Below are 20,238 nucleotides of genomic sequence, written 5' to 3' on the forward strand. Positions count from 1 at the left end.
ACATCCAGATGGCCAACAGACACATGAAAAAGTGCTCCATATCACTCGGCATCAGGGAAATACAAATCAAACCACAATGCGATATCACCTCACACCAGTCAGAATGGCTAAAATCAACAAGTCAGAAAATGACAGATGCTGGCGAGGATGCGGAGAAAGGGGAACCCTCCTACACTGTTGGTGGGAATGCAAGCTGGTGCAGCCACTCTGGAAAACAGCATGGAGGTTCCTCAAAATGTTGAAAATAGAACTGCCCTATGACCCAGCAATTGCACTATTGGGTATTTACCCTAAAGATACAAACGTAGTGATCCAAAGGGGCACGTGCACCCGAATGTGTATAGCAGCAATGTCCACAATAGCCAAACTATGGGAAGAACCTAGATGTCCATCAACAGATGAATGGATCAAGAAGGTGTGGTATATATACACAATGGAATACTATGCAGCCATCAAAAGAAATGAAATCTTGCCATTTGCGACAATGTGGATGGAACTAGAGCTTATCATGCTTAGTGAAATAAGTCAAGCAGAGAAAGACAACTATTATATGATCTCCCTGATATGAGGAAGTGGTGATGCAACATGGGGGTTTAAGTGGGTAGGAGAAGAATAAATGAAACAAGATGGGATTGGGAGGGAGACAAACCATAAATGACTCTTAATCTCACAAAACAAACTGAGGGTTGCTGGGGGGATGGGGTTTGGGAGAAGGTGGTGGGATTATGGACATTGGGGAGGGTATGTGCTTTGGTGAGTGCTGTGAAGTGTGTAAACCTGGTGATTCACAGACCTGTACCCCTGGGGATAAAAATATATGTTATAAAAAATAAAAAATTAAAATAAATAAATAAATAAAAACGACTCTATAAAAGATTTATGAAAATAATTTTGTATGCATTATTTCATGAGAAAAATTCATTAAGGTTAGAGTTTGAAACTTTGCTGAAGTTGAGAAATATGAAAGTAGAAGAATCCCTTACAAAGTTATCTTGTTTAAATTTTATGAGTCTCGACCAGGGTATTAATAGGGAGAGCTGAAATGATCATTATGAAAATTCTCACCTTGAGAGTAATAGAATTTGAATATTAAAAGAAATATACATACATTTCAGCTAGATTCCTATTGTGCAAACCTTTCTTTGATATCCTGGTAAGTCTCCAAAGTTCTTCATCCCTCCAATCAAAAGGAATTTGTAGCAGTTGAAGGAGCTGACACCGACTATTACAAAAATCTCTAAACTGAATTCAGATCATTTTCCATGCATCTTATTCCTAAAGGTCCTGGTACCATCTGAGGACAGTACTCCATAGGATAATTAAGTGACTCACAGTTTACACATATTATTCTCACAATGGCTCTAAAAAGTAGAAACCTCTTTGACTTTCCATGTTTGCCTTTTGGGGACACCCAAGCAAGAGGAGTAAAATATTCTAAATTTACACAGCTTGTAGTTGAGAAGGGCTTCACAGGTTTTCATTCTGGCTCCAACATTCATACTAATCACTACTAAGTCATGTTGTCTCTCAGTATGGCTTAAATAAAATGCTGCTGAAATATTTTGAATTTGTATTGATTATCATAATACAATTTCTTTAATTTGGGGAGGAAATTTACCACCAATAGTTCATATTTAACCTGTTTTCTGTAATAGCTCCTGTAGCTATCGTACAATTTCTGTCATAGTGGAATGTCTTACTAAAACAACTAGAAAAAAAGAAAACTGACTATCTCATGGTTATTCAGAAAAAGAAATTGAGAGAACAGTTAAAATTACTTTTCTTCCATTCTTCCTATGTTGGGTAAATTCAATTTGTTTCCTACCTCTAACCCACATAAAACACATTTAAAATAATTATCTGGATTGGTTCAGTTTCAGGTTTGTATAATGTTCATGAGAAGTCTTCAAGCAAAAATCTTGTCTAATGCCACAAAATGTGAATATAATCTAGAGGCTGATTTTTCAAGTGTGGTGTGCAGATCATGTGTTTACTATTAGTAACAACGCTGATTCTACGGCAGTGCTGTTTGAGTTTCATAAATTTTAATCACTATCCTTTAATTTTTAACTCAGTTTTTAGAATGGTCTGTCGGGGGGGGGGGGGGATGCCTGGGTGGCTCAGTGGGTTAAACGGCTGCCTTCAGCTCAGGTCATGATCCCAGCGTCCGGGGATCTAGTCTCACATCGGGCTCTTTGCTCGGCGGGGAGTCTGCTTGTCCCTGCTTCTCCCTCTGCCTCTGTCTACCACTTTGTCTGCCTGTGCTCGTGCTCGCTCACTCTCTCTAACAAATAAATAAATAAAATCTTTAAAAATAAAATAAAATAAATTTGCCTGTGGGGGAGAGCACCATGCACTGTAATGTAGGGATGATCTTTCTTCGGTTTATTTTCTAAATTGGTCAAATGCTAGAGCTGGTTGGATATCAATTGTAGTTATTAATATTGAAAATTGAATACGGTGACTTCTTTCTATCATTTATCTAAAAGCACTTATTGATGATTCACTCTGTGACAGGACTTTCTGTTAAAAAGTAATGAGCCCTTGATTTCAATTGGCTTAGACCACACCAAAAAAAGTCTCGGATTCCTGCCGATTAACTCTGTCATTGAGATGGTTGCAACTATGATGAACGTGGGATTTTCTACTTCCTATTTTTAAGATATTGAATATATTATTTAATACTCAAGTTGGTGAGATGGATAGTGATTACTCCCTTTAATAGGTGAGAAAAGTGAGTCATAATAAGATTTCTGGCCTTAAACAGTTTCTAAAGTGCTTATATTAAAAATCTGTGGGGCACCTGGGTGACTCAGTGGGTTAAGCCTCTGCCTTCAGCACAGGTCATGATCTTAGGGTCCTGGGATTGAGCCCCTGCATCGGGGTCTCTGCTCAGTGGGGAGCCTGCTTCCTCCTCTCTCTCTGCCTTACTCTCTGTCTACTTGTGATCTCTGTGTGAAATAAATAAATAAAATCTTAAAAAAAAAATCTGGGGCTTCTGGGTGGCTCAGTCAGTTCAGCTCCAGCTCAGTTTCAGTTCAGGTCATGAAACCAGAGTCATGGGATCAAGCTCCATATGGAGCTCAGCACTCTATTTGGAGTCTGCTTGAGATTCTCTGTCTACCCTTCCTCCTAATCTGCTCTCCTCCTGTGCTGGCAATCTCTCTCTCTCTCAAATAAATAAATTAAATAAGTAGATAGATTGATAGATAGATAGATAGAATCTTTAACAACAATGACAAAAAATCCAGGCAGTGTGGTTTTGCAAAGCCCATGCATGTTCTTAATCAAATGCTAGCTAGCTCCTTGCCAAAATAATCACTGATAAATGGTTGGGAGTGGAACACTGGAATAAGTTAAATCAAAGTTTTACAAATATACACTATCACAGCAACCCAGAAGATCATTTAACATTATTGCCACACTAATTAATTGATGTCCCCAGATTAACCCTGTGTACCAAAGTCTCCCAAGGAACTAAAATAACTGGCATAAGAATCTTGATCAGCAAACTGTTCTCACATGGTGAATTTTTAATAGGTAAATACACTACGTGTTTTCTTTCTTTCTTAACATCCCATGAGAACTGCCACTTATTAAACAGTCACCAGGGTTCCACAGGACTCACCTAATGAGTATTTGACAAGGTTGGACATTTTAATTACAGAAATGAGGCTATTTCTGTGACTCAGGATTCCTGGGGGGAACTTTTATTAACTAAAAATCATCAGAAAATCCATAGTGCCCGTTTTTATTTTATTCAGTGGGTCAAGGAATAGGGGACTTGCAAAATGTATTGACAGGAATATTTGTGAGAAAAATCTCCATGTTCTTATTGCCCCTTCAAGACAAAATTGATCAATGTATGATCAATTTAATTAAGCAAATTAATATGCAGGAAAATAGGGCTACAATGAAACATTTAAAATTAATCAGCTTATAGTGATGATATTTTGAGTGGTTTATTTTAATTTTTTAATTTTTGCTTAGTTTTACAATTTCTAAATTTTCTGGAATTAGTATTTTTTAATGAGAAAAAATTATAATTTTCCAACTATAATGTTCTGGCCTTTATTTTATCTTGAATAAAAAGTCCTTTTAAATATGGTTTTGTTCTTATTCATTCATTCTCTTTGGTACTGAAATTGAATAAACAAAGGAGGTAAAATTTCTTTTTCTTTTTTTTTAAAGATTTTATTTATTTATTTGACAGAGAGAGAGAGAGAGAGAGAGATCACAAGTAGGCATAGAGGCAGGCAAAGAGAGAGGGGAAGCAGGCTCCCTGCTCAACAGAGATCCCAATGTGGGGCTCAATCCCAGGACCCTGAGATCAAGACCTAGGCCGAAGGCAGAGGCTCAACCCACTGAGCCACCCAGGTGCCCCAAAGAGGTAAAATTTCTATCCTGATTATCATACGTAATACTTTCTTCAGTTGTAATGAAAATTCACTTGATAGTAGTTGTTACATATACTTTGGACATCTTGCTCCATCTTTTCAAGTCTACCTAAAATAATATAACTCATGATGGATTAAAAAAATATATATATATACACATATATATATATTTCACTTAGATTTTAGTTATATTAGCAAGCTAAGTTGGTAAGAATATTACCAAATTGCCACATTTTTAAATCATCTGTCCCCAAAAGAAATGGGTTTATTGTTCTGATCTAAACATTTATTTTCACATTCATAATATTACCAATGATATTTATTTATTTATTTATTTATTTATCTATTTATTTTTAATGATTTTACTTATTTATTTGACACAGAGAGAGAGCACAAACAGGGGGAGTGGCAGGTAGAAGGAGAGGGAGAAGCTGGCTTCCTACTCAGCAGGGAGCTTACTGGTGTGGGGCTCCATCCCAGGATGCTGGGATCATGACCTAAGTCAAAGGCAGACACTTAACCCACTGAGCCACCCAGGTGCCCCTACTACTGGTGATTTTTAAACTTTCCCTTAAATCTCAGAAGTATAAATTATTTTTGCAAATTCTAACATGTATTTCTTCATAAAGCTCTGATGTAATCTTTGCCTCATTAAGCAAACAAAAAAACCAAACAGAACAGTTGACTGGTTGGCAGTGTAGGCCCATTGATGGCTAACATTTGTAGACACAGATCAATAACACAATTTTGAATATTTACCTGACTACTCTTCTTTTTTAAAAAAATTTGACCTTTTTATAAGTCTTAAATAAGTGTGTTATTTTACATAGATTCATGAAGACTCCCAAAACTACAAGTGAGTCCACTTTACTGGCAATTAAAATACCATAGAAGTGTTGACGGTGGGGTTGTAAGTTTTCAAAATGGCAAACAGTTATGATAATGTTCTGAACAGAAGATATTTCCCTTATTTCTTCTATTTACATCATAATTGTATTCTTCAAAAAATAAAAACCTGGAAATATTTAATTCATATAAAATGCTAAAAATATTTTGTGTTTATATGTAAATTTTGCTCTTACTTTCAAATATTTCTGAATAGTTGATTCACTTACATTAATGCTTGACTAGATATTTGAAATTTATGGGTGAAATGGACAAGTCTTCATTGTGCACAATGTTGCAATAAAGTTGCAATGTAGATAATACAGATTCTCTGAAGAAAACTGGAATTAACCAAAAACATGCTAATTTTATGAAATAGAGACTGTTAAAGAGTGTTCAGGGACCTTGAAAGGAGTTAAAGCTTTATACTGCAGAGAATGGAAAACCAATTCATAGAATTCTTAGCTTTATACATAGGAAGATTATATTAGCAGGATGCAAGATAGATCATAATAAGGCAAAATGGAGATGGGGAAAATTTTGTGAAGTGAGGTCTTAGTTTGAGTTGTGGTCTGTGAATAATTACTGAAGCCATAGGCCATGGAAGTACTGAATGAATATAGATAGTTAGGAGAAGATAAAAAGAACAAAACTCTAGGAGTGAAGGGCAGGGGATGGTGAGAGTAGCCAAGGAAAAATATTGGGAAACATTTTCAGAGATTCATGAGAAGAAGTTGCAGATTAAACTGTAATTATCAATTATTAGTATTGTCATTTAAGTCTGAACATGGTGGGGAAATGGTGTATGAGAAGAGATGGCATTAGAATTTGTTCCTTGGGAAGTTACCTTTTTTTCTGTGATCTGATTCAACATTTCAGTCAAATGTATAAACCAGGAAGTATAAAAATTATATAGTTAATTTATTCCCTAAATTTAGTATGGGAAGAATTTGAAAAAAAAAATGTGAAAAAACTTTCACTAAAATAAAAAAAAAAAAACTTTTTGACAAATAAAATGAAATATATAATATATACAATTTATGAGCTATTGTATCTTTTCAACAAGTATAACTTGTTTAATTACACAAGGGCCAAAAGAAATGAATATTCATTACACTAGCTGATTTAGGGGATGTTGGTTTCTATTATCTTTGTTTCCATTTGCAAATAAAGGCTGAAGAATATAATAAGTGAATTCCTATTTATCAATGTTTCTTCCAAATTGAACAAATAATATAGAGTTGATTACAATATTTTGCCAATCATTTTACAGTGTTAAAATAGATATTTGTCCCTTTTTAGACTAGGTTTCCTTTCTACATTCAAAATATCACTTAAAATAATCTTAAATATTAATGTATTTACATGATACATATAGCTAAAAGTACTCATTCTATTTAAGGTAAATCCTGGCTCCTAAGTATGGCTTCAACTGAATTATGACAACTAATTATTTACTTTCATTATATATAAGTAGTAGTATATAATAGTATAATAAAATAATATATTAAAAGGCGGAATAGCTCATTGGATGTTCAAAACAGAGAGAGAGAGAAGGAAAAGAAAAGAAAGGAGGACTAAAACTGCAAGTTCAATGCTTACTGATCATATTTTACCCCAGAGAAAATCTTAACTGCCTTTAATTTATGGCAGAATTTATGCAGAATAAGCACACCTTGAGATGCACAGAGAATTTATTCAAAATGGATCTATGTCCACATAAATAATGTTTCTGGAGTGAATAAATAATCCAGTTGTAAAATATCTTGTCTAATATTATTCCAAAGAATTTTCTTTCAAAATTACAGTTTAAGGGAGGTTAATAGCAAATACCTCCAGTAAAGAAAAGAAAGGTTACAAAATATACACAAAATGACACCATTATTAAAACAGAACATATTCAGACTTTGTAGTCATTATTGTTGGAGTTTTAAAAAAAGAACAAAAACACACCTTATCTTGAAATCCAGATATTTTCTCTCTACAGTCAAAATATTTTCCAAATAGTTTACCAAATATCATTTATATAGATCATAAAAATGTTCCTATTCATTACACGAATGACAGTGGGTGACTTGGAAATAATTTTAGCATTTTTTAATGGAATAAAAGTCTCTATATTTTAATGTACAACTATATAATGAGGATAAAATATAGAATTTCATTATAAAACCCTCTGAGTTTGTGAAAGCCATTTTATAAAGCTAGTAAGAACAATGCATTAAATCCAGAAATTATCAGTAATTAATGTTACTACATTCTTTCTATCCATTGTTATTCTTCCTTTCTTTTCTTTTATTTTCTTTCCTTTTCCCCAAGCTTCCTATGAGGCTTTAAATCAACTATGAAATCTTTCGTAAGTTCTTTAGTCAAGAGTCCCCTCCTTTATGGTCTCCAAATAGTCTGGCCAATCCCACTGCACTAAAAACTTTTCTCCTAGAAAAAATATTGTCATATTTAACATTGCCTACCATCTCTAACAAAGATGCCTGGAAGCTCTTAAAGTACATTTACTGGATTACCTTGGCCTCCGAAATTTAACAATGTTTCATAAATTTCTAGTGTTTGCAAACCACATAGTAAATGGCCAATATACCACAAAGAATTTATTTATTTATTTTATTTTATTTTATTTTATTTTTTTTAAGATTTTATTTATTTATTTGACAGACAGAGATCACAAGTAGGCAGAGAGGCAGGCAGAGAGAGAGGAGGAAGCAGGCTCCGTGCTGAGCAGAGAGCCCAATGTGGGGCTCGATCCCGGGATCCTGAGATCATGACCTGAGCCGAAGGCAGCGGCTTAACCCACTGAGCCACCCAGGCGCCCCACCACAAAGAATTTAATACTAAGTTAAAACATATATTAAACATCTCTCAGAGGGTAATATGGTGGTAGAGTAGGAAGACCTCATCCACAACACAACTAGGAAACTATCAAATCATCCAAAACACTTCAGAAATTGACTTGAAGCCTGGAAAAACAAACTCCACAATTAAAGGTAGAAAAGAGGCCACAATGAAGAAGGTAAAAAATGCAAGTTTAGAAGAGAAATGGATAGTGGCTGCTGTGGTGGGGAGGGAGCCTAGGTTGTGGAAAAGGGTGAGATTAAAATTAGCACATGGAGGGGAGCTATGGGGAAAACAAATCCCCATAGCAGTTGTGTTGGAAAGAAAGAGGAGCCAAATTTCATGAGTTCTTGCAACTGTGGGGCTTAAAGTCTAGAGGTCTAAAGGTCAGTGGGCTTGGCTCAGGTAGAGCCCAGACAGAGGTATTGGGGCTGCTTCTGGATAGAAGGCAGAGCAAAGAGTCTGCAGACATATAGCATGGAAACAGTGATCTAAAGAGGGCCTAGGGCACACAATAGGGATGTTGTTTGCTTATCTTGAAACATGTCCCAGAAAAGCAGCATTCACAGACTCCTCTGGGAGCAAAGCAATTGGCAGGTGCCATTTCCTCCCCTGCTGCCCAGCATAAACTCAGCACCACCTCAAGGAACCTAACTTGCCTACATCAAGCCCTCCACATGACCTGGAAGAATTGCCCTTCCTAGTCATAACTCAGTCCCAGCAAGGCAGGGACTCCTCCACCTGAGGACCAGCCCAAATCTCTACTCCTACTATGTCTTCCAACCAGAGTTTTATAGGGCCTTGGTTCTGGAAGCAGCAGTGACAGGTCTCATTTCACAAGCATACCAGAGCACACATAGTTAAAATGTGCCATATTCAGGTAAGGGACCAAACACTGCCCACAACAGGAAAAGTGAGACAGATAAAGCAGACAGAACACAGTAGCAGAGCACAAACAGCATACAGTGGAGACACTCCCTGAACTATCAGGCTCTGGGGAACAGGGGACATTATACTTCAGGCTACTATAGGACCTCTTTTTCATAAGGCCACTACTCTCAAGAACAGGAGACATATTTCCCTAACACACCGAAGCGGGCACAAAGACTTAGATAAAATGGAAAGACAGAGAATTTGTTCCAAAGGAAACAACAGGACAAAGCTCTTGCCAGATATTTAAGTGAAACAGATATAAGTAACATCCATGATAGAGAATTTAAAGTAATGATGATAAGATATTTACTGGACTTGAGAAAAGAGTGGAAGGCATGAGTGAAATAATTAACACAGAGATAAGTAATAACAGCAGAGATAATGGGCTCAATAAACAAAACGAGAAACAAGATCGATAGAATGAATAGTAGACTGGAAGAAGCAGAGGAACAAAATAATGATCTAGAAGACAGAGTAACAGAAAGTAATCAAGCTGGACAAAGAAGAGACAAAAGAATTACGCAAAATGAGAATAGCCTTAGAGAAATCAGGGACTCCATCAAATGTAATAACATTCACATTATAGAACTCTAGGAAGAAGAAGAGAGAAAATGGGGGCAGAAAATTTGTTTGAAAAGGTAATAGCTGAGAATATCCCTAATCTGGGGAAGGATACAGGCATCCTTCTCCAGATTAGACCCAGGAGGCCCAGAGAACCTCCAACAGAATCAACAAAAGCAGATCCACACCAAGACATATTATAATTAAAAAGGCAAAATATAATGATAAAGAAAGAAAACTTAAAAGCACTGAGAGAAGACAGTTACCTAGAAGGGAAACCCCCAGAAGGCTACCAGGAGGTTTTTAGCAGAAACTTTCAAAGCCAGAAGAGAGTGCCAGGGTATATTTAAATTGCTGAATGGGAAAAATCTGCAGTTACATACTCTATCTAGCAATAGAATGAGAGATAAAGAGTTTTCCAGACCAACAAAAACTAAAGGAGTTCATGACCACTAAACCAGCTCTGCAAGAAGTATTAAAGGGGACTCAAATGGAAAGGAAAGACCAAAGGTGACAGTATGAAGGTAGAAAACACAAAGCTGTGAAGAAATGAATATTTTTGTAAAATATCAGACAAGGAACTCCCAAAATAAAAGGATGTAAAATATGACACCATATACCTAAAATGTGAGGAGAAAGAGAATAAACAATGGTTTCAAACCTAAGTGACCATCAACTTAATATAGATCGCTATATGCAGAACATATTATATACAAACCTAATGCTAACCACAAATCAAAACCTGCCAATAAATATGCAAAAACTAAAGAGAAAGGAATCCAAATATATCACTGAAGAAAACCAGCAAAACACAAAAGAGAGAAAGACAAGAAAGGATCAAAGAAAATCTTCAAAAACTACCCCAAAACAGGTAATAAAATGGCAATAAAAATGTATCTAGCAATAATTACTGTGAATGTAAGTGGACTATATACTCCAATCAAAAGACCTAGGGTGAGCAACATGGACGGGACTGGGAGAGAGTATGCTGAGTGAAATAAGTCAAGCAGAGAGAGTCAATTATCATATGGTCTCACTTATTTGTGGAGCATAACAAATAGCATGGAGGACATGGGGAGTTAGAGAGGAGAAGGGAGTTGGGGGAAATTAGAAGGGGAGGTGAACCATGAGAGACTATGGACTCCAAAAAACAATCTGAGTGTTTTGAAGGGGCGGGGGGTGGGAGGCTGGGGTACCAGGTGGTGGGTATTATAGAGGGCACGGATTGCATGGAGCATTGGGTGTGGTGCAAAAACAATGAATACTGTTATGCTGAAAATAAAAAAATAAATTAAAAAAATACCTAGGGTGACAGAATGGATAAAAAACAAAAAACAGGACCCATCTACATTCTGCCTATAAGAGACTCATCTTAGATCTACTGACATCTGTAGATTGGAGGTCAGAGGATGGAGAAACATCTATCACACGAATGGACATCAAAAGAAAGCTGAAGTAGTAATACTTACATAAGGCAAAATGGACTTTAAAACAGAAACTGTAATAAGAGACAAAGGACAACATTATATAATAATAAAATGGATAATCCAATAAGAAGATAAAATAATTGTAAATATTTATGTGCCCAACTCAAATATAAAACAAACATAAAAAAACTAAAGTTAAACAAACATAAAAGAACTATAGTTAATAACAAACATGAGGAAACTACAAAGTTTGGAGGGTAATTAATTTTTGTCATGCTCTCTCCTTCCCTTTCTGTGTAAGTATCTATTCACTCACACACCTACACTCAGGCATACAAATACATGTATATACACAAACACAAATAGACACAAAACCATTTTTCTGCTATCTATTATTTTCTGCAAACTTTTTTTTTAATTTTTCCTTTGGTATGACATTATGTCTCATATCTTTTTATGGCAGTAAATTATCCTTCTGTCACATTGTGGTAGCAGCATAGCACTATATTTTACTTCACATGTGAGGCTTTTAGATAGTTTACATAGTCATTTCAGTGATGTACTTTACTAACATATCTGAAGTGTACTTTATTGTCTATACATCTGTACTTATATGTGTATTTCTATAGCACTGATTCCTAAAATTGGGATTGATTTTTGTGGGGTACCCCACACTTGCTGTATTGATCAGTATGTAAGACTAAATTGCTTCCAGAAGTTACATTCTTAACAACAATTCTTGAAATACTATATTTAACTTCACCTTCCCAATGACTGCTATTGGACTTAAATTTTATTGATTTATTTGTGATAACCTTGTAGGAGGAAAGTAAAATAGCATATTTGCTCTAATTTTTGTTTATTTAATTGGCACTAAATTTTAGTACATTGGTTTCCTTGGTTTTTATGTTTTGCCACATTTTTAATTCATTGACTAATTTTAAAAAATAACTTGTAAATCTGTTTCATGTTATTACATGTAATCTTTTTTAATTAAAATTTTTAAATATTTTCTCCCAAAATGCTATTTGCATTTTGTCTCATTACAGCATGAACTTTTATATACATTGTTTATTTTTGACTTCCCATAAAATTGAATGTTGCATGAGAAACAAAGTAAATAATTTTTTTATTTATTTGTTTACTTTCTTCCTTTGCTAGCACTTCACAAAAGATTTATATAGTCACTTGATGTTAGTTAATTGCAGATGTTCTGGATAACTGGACTCCTTTCATGAAACCACAAACCTAAAACAGTTTAGAGTCAACCACAATAATACAATATAATTAAAGGTCAGGCTCAACTGGACTTAGTGTCTAATCTCTTCTGGTGCTTTTTGCCTCTCTAACATTTCCAAAATCCTCCTTCCTAAGAGTCGAAAGGCAGCCACATCCTAAAGAGATTACTGTGGTGGCCTACAGCAATTTTCCCTTCTAGGGTTCCCTCCCACAAATCGCAAATCGATTAACTACATTCTCCTCTCTCTCATCTCTGTAAGACACAGTTTGTAGAATTATCAGACCTAAAATCTTTTAAGGTCATCGTTCAATTATAGGAGCAATATTCATGTTATTTATTATGATAACAGAATCCCTTCAGAGATAATTGTCTACTAGTTTACCAGCTCTTAACTCAATATTATTTCTCACATACTCCATAATCAAACATACAAACTATTTACAATTCTGGGAAATATTTTGTACCTCTATGAACTTTTGGAAATACAACTTCTGTGTCTTCGTAGTATGTATCTGAACTATAAAACTGGAAGAAATGGCCACTTGTCTTGCACCATCATGGGCTAAGTTGGCATTTTGCCCCAGGGGTAGCAAGTACCTGAGGTTTGGCTAGTCTGTATTTCAGTGTTACACTCAATGAAAAGAGCTCTGAAAAAAGAAAGAAAAGAAAAAAGAAAGAAAAGAAAAGAGTTCTGGAAATTCTACTCCTTTTTCTATATAAGTAGAATATTCTTTCAAAGCATCTACATATCTTATATGCAATATTTATGTCTTTCATTATTTGTATGGTTTGTGCTTGTTGCAGACGAGGATGATGATGATGATGGTGGTGGTGATGATGATAATTACTATCAGATGGAAACATTTTTATCTGGTATCTGGGACTGATTTATGTCCAGAACAGATATTGCCAATTTTCCATAACTGATTCCTTTTTTTTTTTTTAATATGGAATGATTCACAAATTTGCATGCCATCCTTGCACAGGGGTCAAGTTAATCTTCTCTGTATCACTCCAATTTTAGTATGTGTGCTGTCCAAGCAAGTACTGATTCTTCTTTTTTTTACCTGACATAGATTGAATTCTAACTATGAACTTTAAACTGATTGCATAGGTTGTTGATTTGTCATTTTTTGTTCAGTGGTCAAGTTACTTGAGTGGAAAAGATAAATAAGACAGATGGCAGGAAAATGCATACTGGGTACATTAGTGACACCAATTTTCTCTGCAAATAGATAGACTCTCCCATCACACAGCCAAGGCCAGATCTGCAGGAGGGTCTAATAGTAAGTTCAGGGAAATGTCCTGAGACTTCAACCCATCTGGGTAAGCAAACCGGGGAAGCCTGAAGCAATATTCAGAGCCCACTGTCCAAAACAATGTACTCAGATATTTCTGTTCTCTATTTGGCCCTGCCTCATCTTCAAGTTTAGGTTAAAATTGGCCCCCACCCCCCAAAAAAGGTTGAATATGTTTCTTTCAGTTCTGCTTCTTCCATTACTTTAACTACTTAGCTGATGGAAAAAAATGGGGTGCCCTCATTTTTTTGATGGCCTAATGATGTCCTTTCACACCTCCAAAGTAGAATTCACTTTCTTACACAATCTGCCTGCTGGTACTAAAGATGATATATGTCAAATTGGTGTTTACATTGGGTCTAATTTTTACTTGATTTGGCAGGTTATTGTTTTTTTTTTAAGAGTTTTTTAGAGTTATTGAGTTATTATAATTCACTAGCTCAAATGCAGATGAACTTTCCTCTTTATTCTGTGTGGTTTTTTTTTTTCATTCATTTTGGAGAGTTTTGTGAAAGGAGATATGAAAACAGTGCTTACTCTCTTTACTAGAATTCCCACTCATTTAAAACATATGCAAGCTTGTCTCTCTCTAAACACTGGAAGACAATAAGTGAATCCTTGGTTAACCACATTGTAACAGAAAGTTAAGAAAGTAAATAAATGTTTAAAGACATAAATCATTAGTCCATTTGTAGTTTACAGTATTACTTAACAGATATTCAGACAGAACACAATGAAATGGTATAATGAAAGTGACATTCTTAAAGAAATGTCACCATGAAGGATTAGGCAACATTACTTCACACATACAAGAAAGTAAAAAGGGGGTAAAAAATTTTCTGCAAAAATATCTTTTGGTTGAAAAAATTTAAGAACCTCATGAGTAATCTAGTAAGGCATAAATGGGTTTTCTTGGGTATTTGTATTTGTTTTGACATATTAGAAAATACTAGATTTTACATAAATTTCTGTCTTGAGTATACAGATATGCCCCTTTATACCAAACATAATCACAGAACAGAGTAACAGTGAATGAAAAAAAAATCTTGTCCACTGAATTTTTCATTCACTAATGTTCTTAGGGGGAAAAGATGGAGGTCAGCAAACATAACTGTTTGTTCACATATTATCTCTGACACAAAACCCCTCACAAACATAAATTCTCCTCTGTATGCACTCATAAAGTAAAGGTTCCACATGAAATAAACAGGAACATTAAATATACAAATACATAAGCAGTCATAAATGTTAACCCCATCCCATTTTAGCATATTCATAAGTCTATTTCTGCATAACAATTAATGCCTAATGCTGTTTCAGCACCAACTTGGCTAATAATGAGACTTCAGTATGTGAAAATGTAAATGATTTTACTGACCAAGTAACAGGGGACATATATTTCTTTTCCATAAGAAAATATAGCCAGTAAAAAACTAGAGCAGGGTTGCAATGACAATATTTTTCTTTGGAATAAATTAGAAACCTCTTTCTTCAGTAAAAAGAAACATTATCAAACACCTTACTAGAAATCTGATAAAATAAAGTTACACTGCAGATCAAGTCACTCTCATTGTCAGCAACATGATTTATAAAGCATGTGTCTTGTAGGACATCTACTGATGCGTATATAATCCTATAATCCCCATTCATCAATGTGAGTGCAATAATATGGTTCTCTTCAGCAGATCTCAATCTTGCACAGCAATATCTTAGGTGTTTCAAATGAGCATTGGCTACATAAATGTTATAGTATATGGACTGAGAGTTGGTATAGTTAAATTAATCCAGGTTTATAGTTCTTTCTGAAGTTATTTCATAGTATTCCAAATCTATGCAACAGATCTCAAAAGTTCTGTCCTCCCTATTTGATGAATCTTGGTCATTTCAAAATCAGTGTGAAGACTGCCTCCAAATCCTAGCCCTGTTCTTATTTTTTCCTTTTCTCAAATATTGTGTGGGATTTTAATCCCCTTTTTCTCTCATTCATAAACTTATTCTATGATTTGTTCACTTGCCTTATCATTCAATCAAAACAATACATTTTTTTTTTCAAGTTGTAGGTGATGACTTTACTGACCAAGGTGAGGTAGACCAGTAACTTCTAACTTTTAGAAAAACTAATGTCTCATGGAGATGAGGAATAAATAATACACATAAAGTATAATAAGTTCTACAACAGATAAAAGGACAAGATTACATGAAAGCATAGAAAAAGTGTTCAGGTGGCTAGGAGATATGCAAGTGAACATTTAATTTAAGTTATATTTTAAGGTTGAAAATTAAGTTGTAATTTTGATAACATATAGAAGGAAAAGCAAAAGGCTTCTTTTTTTTTTTTTTTGAAGATTTTATTTATTCATTTGACAGACAGAGATCACAAGTAGGCAAAAAGACAGGCAGAGAGAGAGGAAGGGAAGCAGGCTCCCTGCAGAGCAGAGAGCCCTATGCAGGACTTGATCCCAGGACCCTGAGATCATGGCCTGAGGCGAAGGCAGATGCTTTAACCCACCAAGCCACGCAGGCACCCCAGAAAAAGGCTTAAGTAGATGGAGAATAGTGTGTGAGGATACAGAGGGATGAAATATCACGGAATGGTGTGGAGCTATAAGTATTGAATATTGCAGGGTAGCAGAGGTCCAGGGAAATCTGGTAACATAACTGGAAAAGTACGTAGGCACCAGATTGCAAAATCACTATCTGCTAACAGTTTATACTTATTACTGGGGAAACACTAAAGAATGTCTAGCTGCCAATAGATTTAATCACATTTGGATTTAAGGAAATTAATATGTGCAGGGGGAGGGGCAAAGAAAGAGGGAGAATGAGACTCTCCTCTGAGCAGGGAGCCAGATGCAGGGCTCCATCCCAGGACCCAGAAATCATGACCTCAGCTGAAGGCAGATTCCTAACCAACTGAGCCATGGTGCCCTGTTGTCAGGCTTTATAAAAATTGTATTGCCATATTTTTCAATGGAGTAAAAATAGCACTTTATTATTTACTTTTCTTAAGTTAGGTGGCTAACAAGCATGACTAAACAATATATATTTAGGGGTACATGCATGTATAGTAAATAAGTTATAAATACATGTGGTTAAAACACAAAATTCTTACTATCCTCCAAGAATAATGTTTACCACTGAGGGAACAACAGATAGAAAGTATTTCATGGAGTGCACAGGTAGAATTGTAGTTAAGAAGTTTGATTTTTTTTAAGTTAGGTGCCATGATAATAGAAAGTTAATTAAGTATTATCCTGGTAACATTAATATATATTCTAAGATTCAAAATTTATAAAACAAACTGCTTAAAATGAACAGTTACAAACAAAATATTTTAAAATAATACAAATGAATTTCAAATATTACATTATAAAATATTTTTAAATGAATTAGATGGGGAGAAAAATAAATAGAAGCTAATTCAACATCTCAGGTAAGAACAGATGAGAGATTTAACAGAGGAACTCTAGGCAAAAGAAAAGAAGTCCGGTTCAGTCAATGGTAAGAGAGAAAGGAAAACAGGACTGAAGGCTGCCCCAAAATTCAAGGTTAGAGGCACTCTGAAGAAGAAAGTGTTCATTAGGGTCTAACACTGCAGAAAATTGGAGCAGAAAAGTACAACTGGATTTTCAAACTGTGGGGGTCATTGGTCAATTTGGTCATATCTTTTCTATGCCTTAGTGCAGACTGAATCCATACAGCAATGGGGGTTCAAGATTTCTACTTTGGAGTTGCTTAGGGATGGTATTCTGGTTTGGAGAGCAGGTGCTGGGGTTCTTATGTTGGTATTGTGATTATAAGAAAATTTGAAATTTTTAAGTATCAACTAGAGATCAAAAAGTTACATTGTTAAGATGCTTTTATTTACACTTACATTACTTTTCAAAATGTCAATATTTGAACAATCATCATCGTCATTAATGATATTATATTGCTCTTTGAGGTCATTTTAGGAAGTGTTGATGGGAACGGAGATGATCTTTTGGCACTAAAATAGTTGAGGAGGAATCAGGATATAAGAAGGAGAATTAGTGAGAGGCAATATAGGGCAATGGTTATAGTTATAGACTTATAAGCTAATTCCCCTGATCTGAATTCTGCTTCCATATACTCATGAACGAATATAGTTCAGTGAGTTAATGAACTTTTCTTTGCCTCAATTTCTTTGACTGTAAAGATACTACCCATCTCATAGCATTGTTAGGATTAGAGTAGTTAATATATAATAAGAATATTTTTTGATTTATAGTAATCTATTCTAATTAGTAATACTATTTTGGTATAATTGTGAAGAAATTAAAATTGCTTGTCCTTTCTGCTTGCTAGGTAGCTAAGAAATATTATGCAACACTTGAAAATAAGATACATGGATGATTGTATATCATCTTAATGTCATATTGGTACATGAAAGTCACCATTGAAGAATTATTTAATTTTCCAGGAGAATATATGTTCATTTGATTCACCATTTCTATTGATTACAGCTTACGCTCTGTGAAATTACATATTAACTTGAAGAATAATGATAGTTTCAAATAATTTCTGCCTGTGGAAAAGAGAAACAATAATGTTTCAAGTTTAATGCCATGTAGGACATTAATTGGCTTTGTCTTTAACTTTGCCAGTTTGTTTTAGCATTCTAATTCTGAGTGACTTTGGTCTCTTTATACTAGTTTACCACCCTCCTGATACTCCCATTCATAGGAAAAATTATATGGCATGTGCTTAATATATATTTGTGTGACTCATGATTTGCTCTCATGATTTTTTGCTTGTATTAGCATTATGTTTTAACGTTAGAAAGTGTTTGTTTATAATACACTTTTACCTACTTTCCCAACTTGTACAGTAATAGTAGTAGTAGTAGTAAGCCAGTATAAAATAAGGTTCAATAAGAAATTTAGTGATGTTGAAAGGAGGCAATCCTCATCTGGATATGGAAATATGATTAAAATATTTAGGGACCTCATTTCTTACATCTTAGGAACAAACTGTCCAAATTACTCAGGTAACCATTGCTTCTATATTTTGTTCCAAAATATAAAGGCCTGGGGCACTGAACATCCCCTAAAGCTTTAGCATCTTTCTATAGCCTGCTCTGCTCTTTGTCTTTTGAAAGATACAGAGGTCCCATTTCTTTCTGTCTTGATCAAAAGAAACCTTATCACTATGAATTTGTTTAGTACGGGCATAAAGCAAGTCTTCTTTCTTTCTCCAGATAAGTTATTTTTGAATGATGATACCAGATGAAACCCAGATCAAACAAGCCTAGTAAATTCCTTTCTGGATTTATTTTGTAGACTTTCTATGCTCTATTAGACAGTATGCCTTGAGTTATGGGTGTATAGTGGAGAGAAAGAATGAGGAACAGGTAGATAGAAGATAAACAAATGTTCCTTAATTCCCAAGTACCCTGAAAAACCCTCAAAGTGTAATTTCCAATCAAACTTGATAGTCCATCATTATTTAAAGGACTCAGTGCCAACTAAGCTGAGTCATCTCCTTCTCATAATTAATTATTACAGGAAATTTAAGATTATACTGCAGAGTGGATGGTGATGGAGAAGTGAAGAGAGAGAAAAACATTTTGTTTAAATTGTATCAGTGCAAAACCAAGAGGACAATTTACAAAAGAAGGTATTTAACAGAAAAAAAAATCTAATAATAATAATAATAATAGAGGATGGCTGAGATCAAGAAGTGGAAGAATTAGATAGTTGGGAATAATACCTGCTCTTCTAAGATTAAAAGTAAACGTAGTGTGTTGATAAAAATATAATGATGCCTTTCATTAGCCTTGCTCTTTATGCTTCTTAAAATACTTTACATATATGGTCCATGTTTGATGTTGATTGCATTATCCCACATTATTTTACTTAAGCTCAGGCCAAAACATGTACCTTCTCCAGTCGTGTTTTTAAAAATCACTTTTGAAAAGTTACCTTCTTCTTTGGATAATATATTATTTTCAATAAAGCAATTCAATCATTGTAATCTTATAAGTAAAACCCAAAGCAGTAATACATAGTGGTTAATATTTGTGCTTTAATATTAAAATTCAGTATCTACAATTCACTAGCTGGGTGGCTTTTGTGGCAAGACGTTTAATCTTCTATCTTTGTTTTCTCATCTATAAAATGAGGACAATAGTTTTACCTATCTCATGGGGGTGTTTTTCACATAAAGGTTTTATGCTAAGCCCAGAGAAAGTCTTCAATATATGAAGAACTTTTATAGCTCAACAATAAAAAACAAATTAAAAATTAAAAATGGGCAAAAGAGCAGAGGAGATATTTCTCCAAAGAAGATATAAAAATATCCATTAAGCACATGAAAAGATGCTGAATTTAATTAAGATTAGGGACATACAAATCAAAACCATAATATATTACTTCACATGAATGAGGTGGCTATAATCAAGAAGAAAGTCAATAAAAAAAATATTCGCAAAGATATAGAGAGATTCAAACCTTAGACACTCGTTTGGAATGTGAAATGGTGCAGCTACATCGAAAAACAATCTGGTAGGTCTTCAGAATCTTTAACTTAGAATTACTATGTAACAATTTCATTCCTGGTTACATAGCCAGGGGAAATAAAAGAGAGAGAGAGAGGGAAAGAGGGAGAGAGAGAGAAAGAGAGAGAGAGAG

General features: G+C 34.6%; 1 protein-coding gene and 1 non-coding gene across 2 annotated transcripts in view; both read right to left on the reverse strand.

Annotated features, from left to right (window-relative positions):
* KLHL1 (kelch like family member 1) overlaps positions 1–20,238 on the reverse strand; it is a 402,166-nt gene that overhangs the window by 182,008 nt on the left and 199,920 nt on the right. The gene's annotated exons all lie outside the window — the stretch shown is intronic.
* LOC132003026 (U6 spliceosomal RNA) lies at positions 13,232–13,338 on the reverse strand. The gene has a single exon (XR_009400105.1). It is a non-coding gene; the product is annotated as a U6 spliceosomal RNA (small nuclear RNA).

Source organism: Mustela nigripes, chromosome 15 (genome assembly GCF_022355385.1).
Source record: "Mustela nigripes isolate SB6536 chromosome 15, MUSNIG.SB6536, whole genome shotgun sequence".
NCBI classification, from domain to species: domain Eukaryota; kingdom Metazoa; phylum Chordata; class Mammalia; order Carnivora; family Mustelidae; genus Mustela; species Mustela nigripes.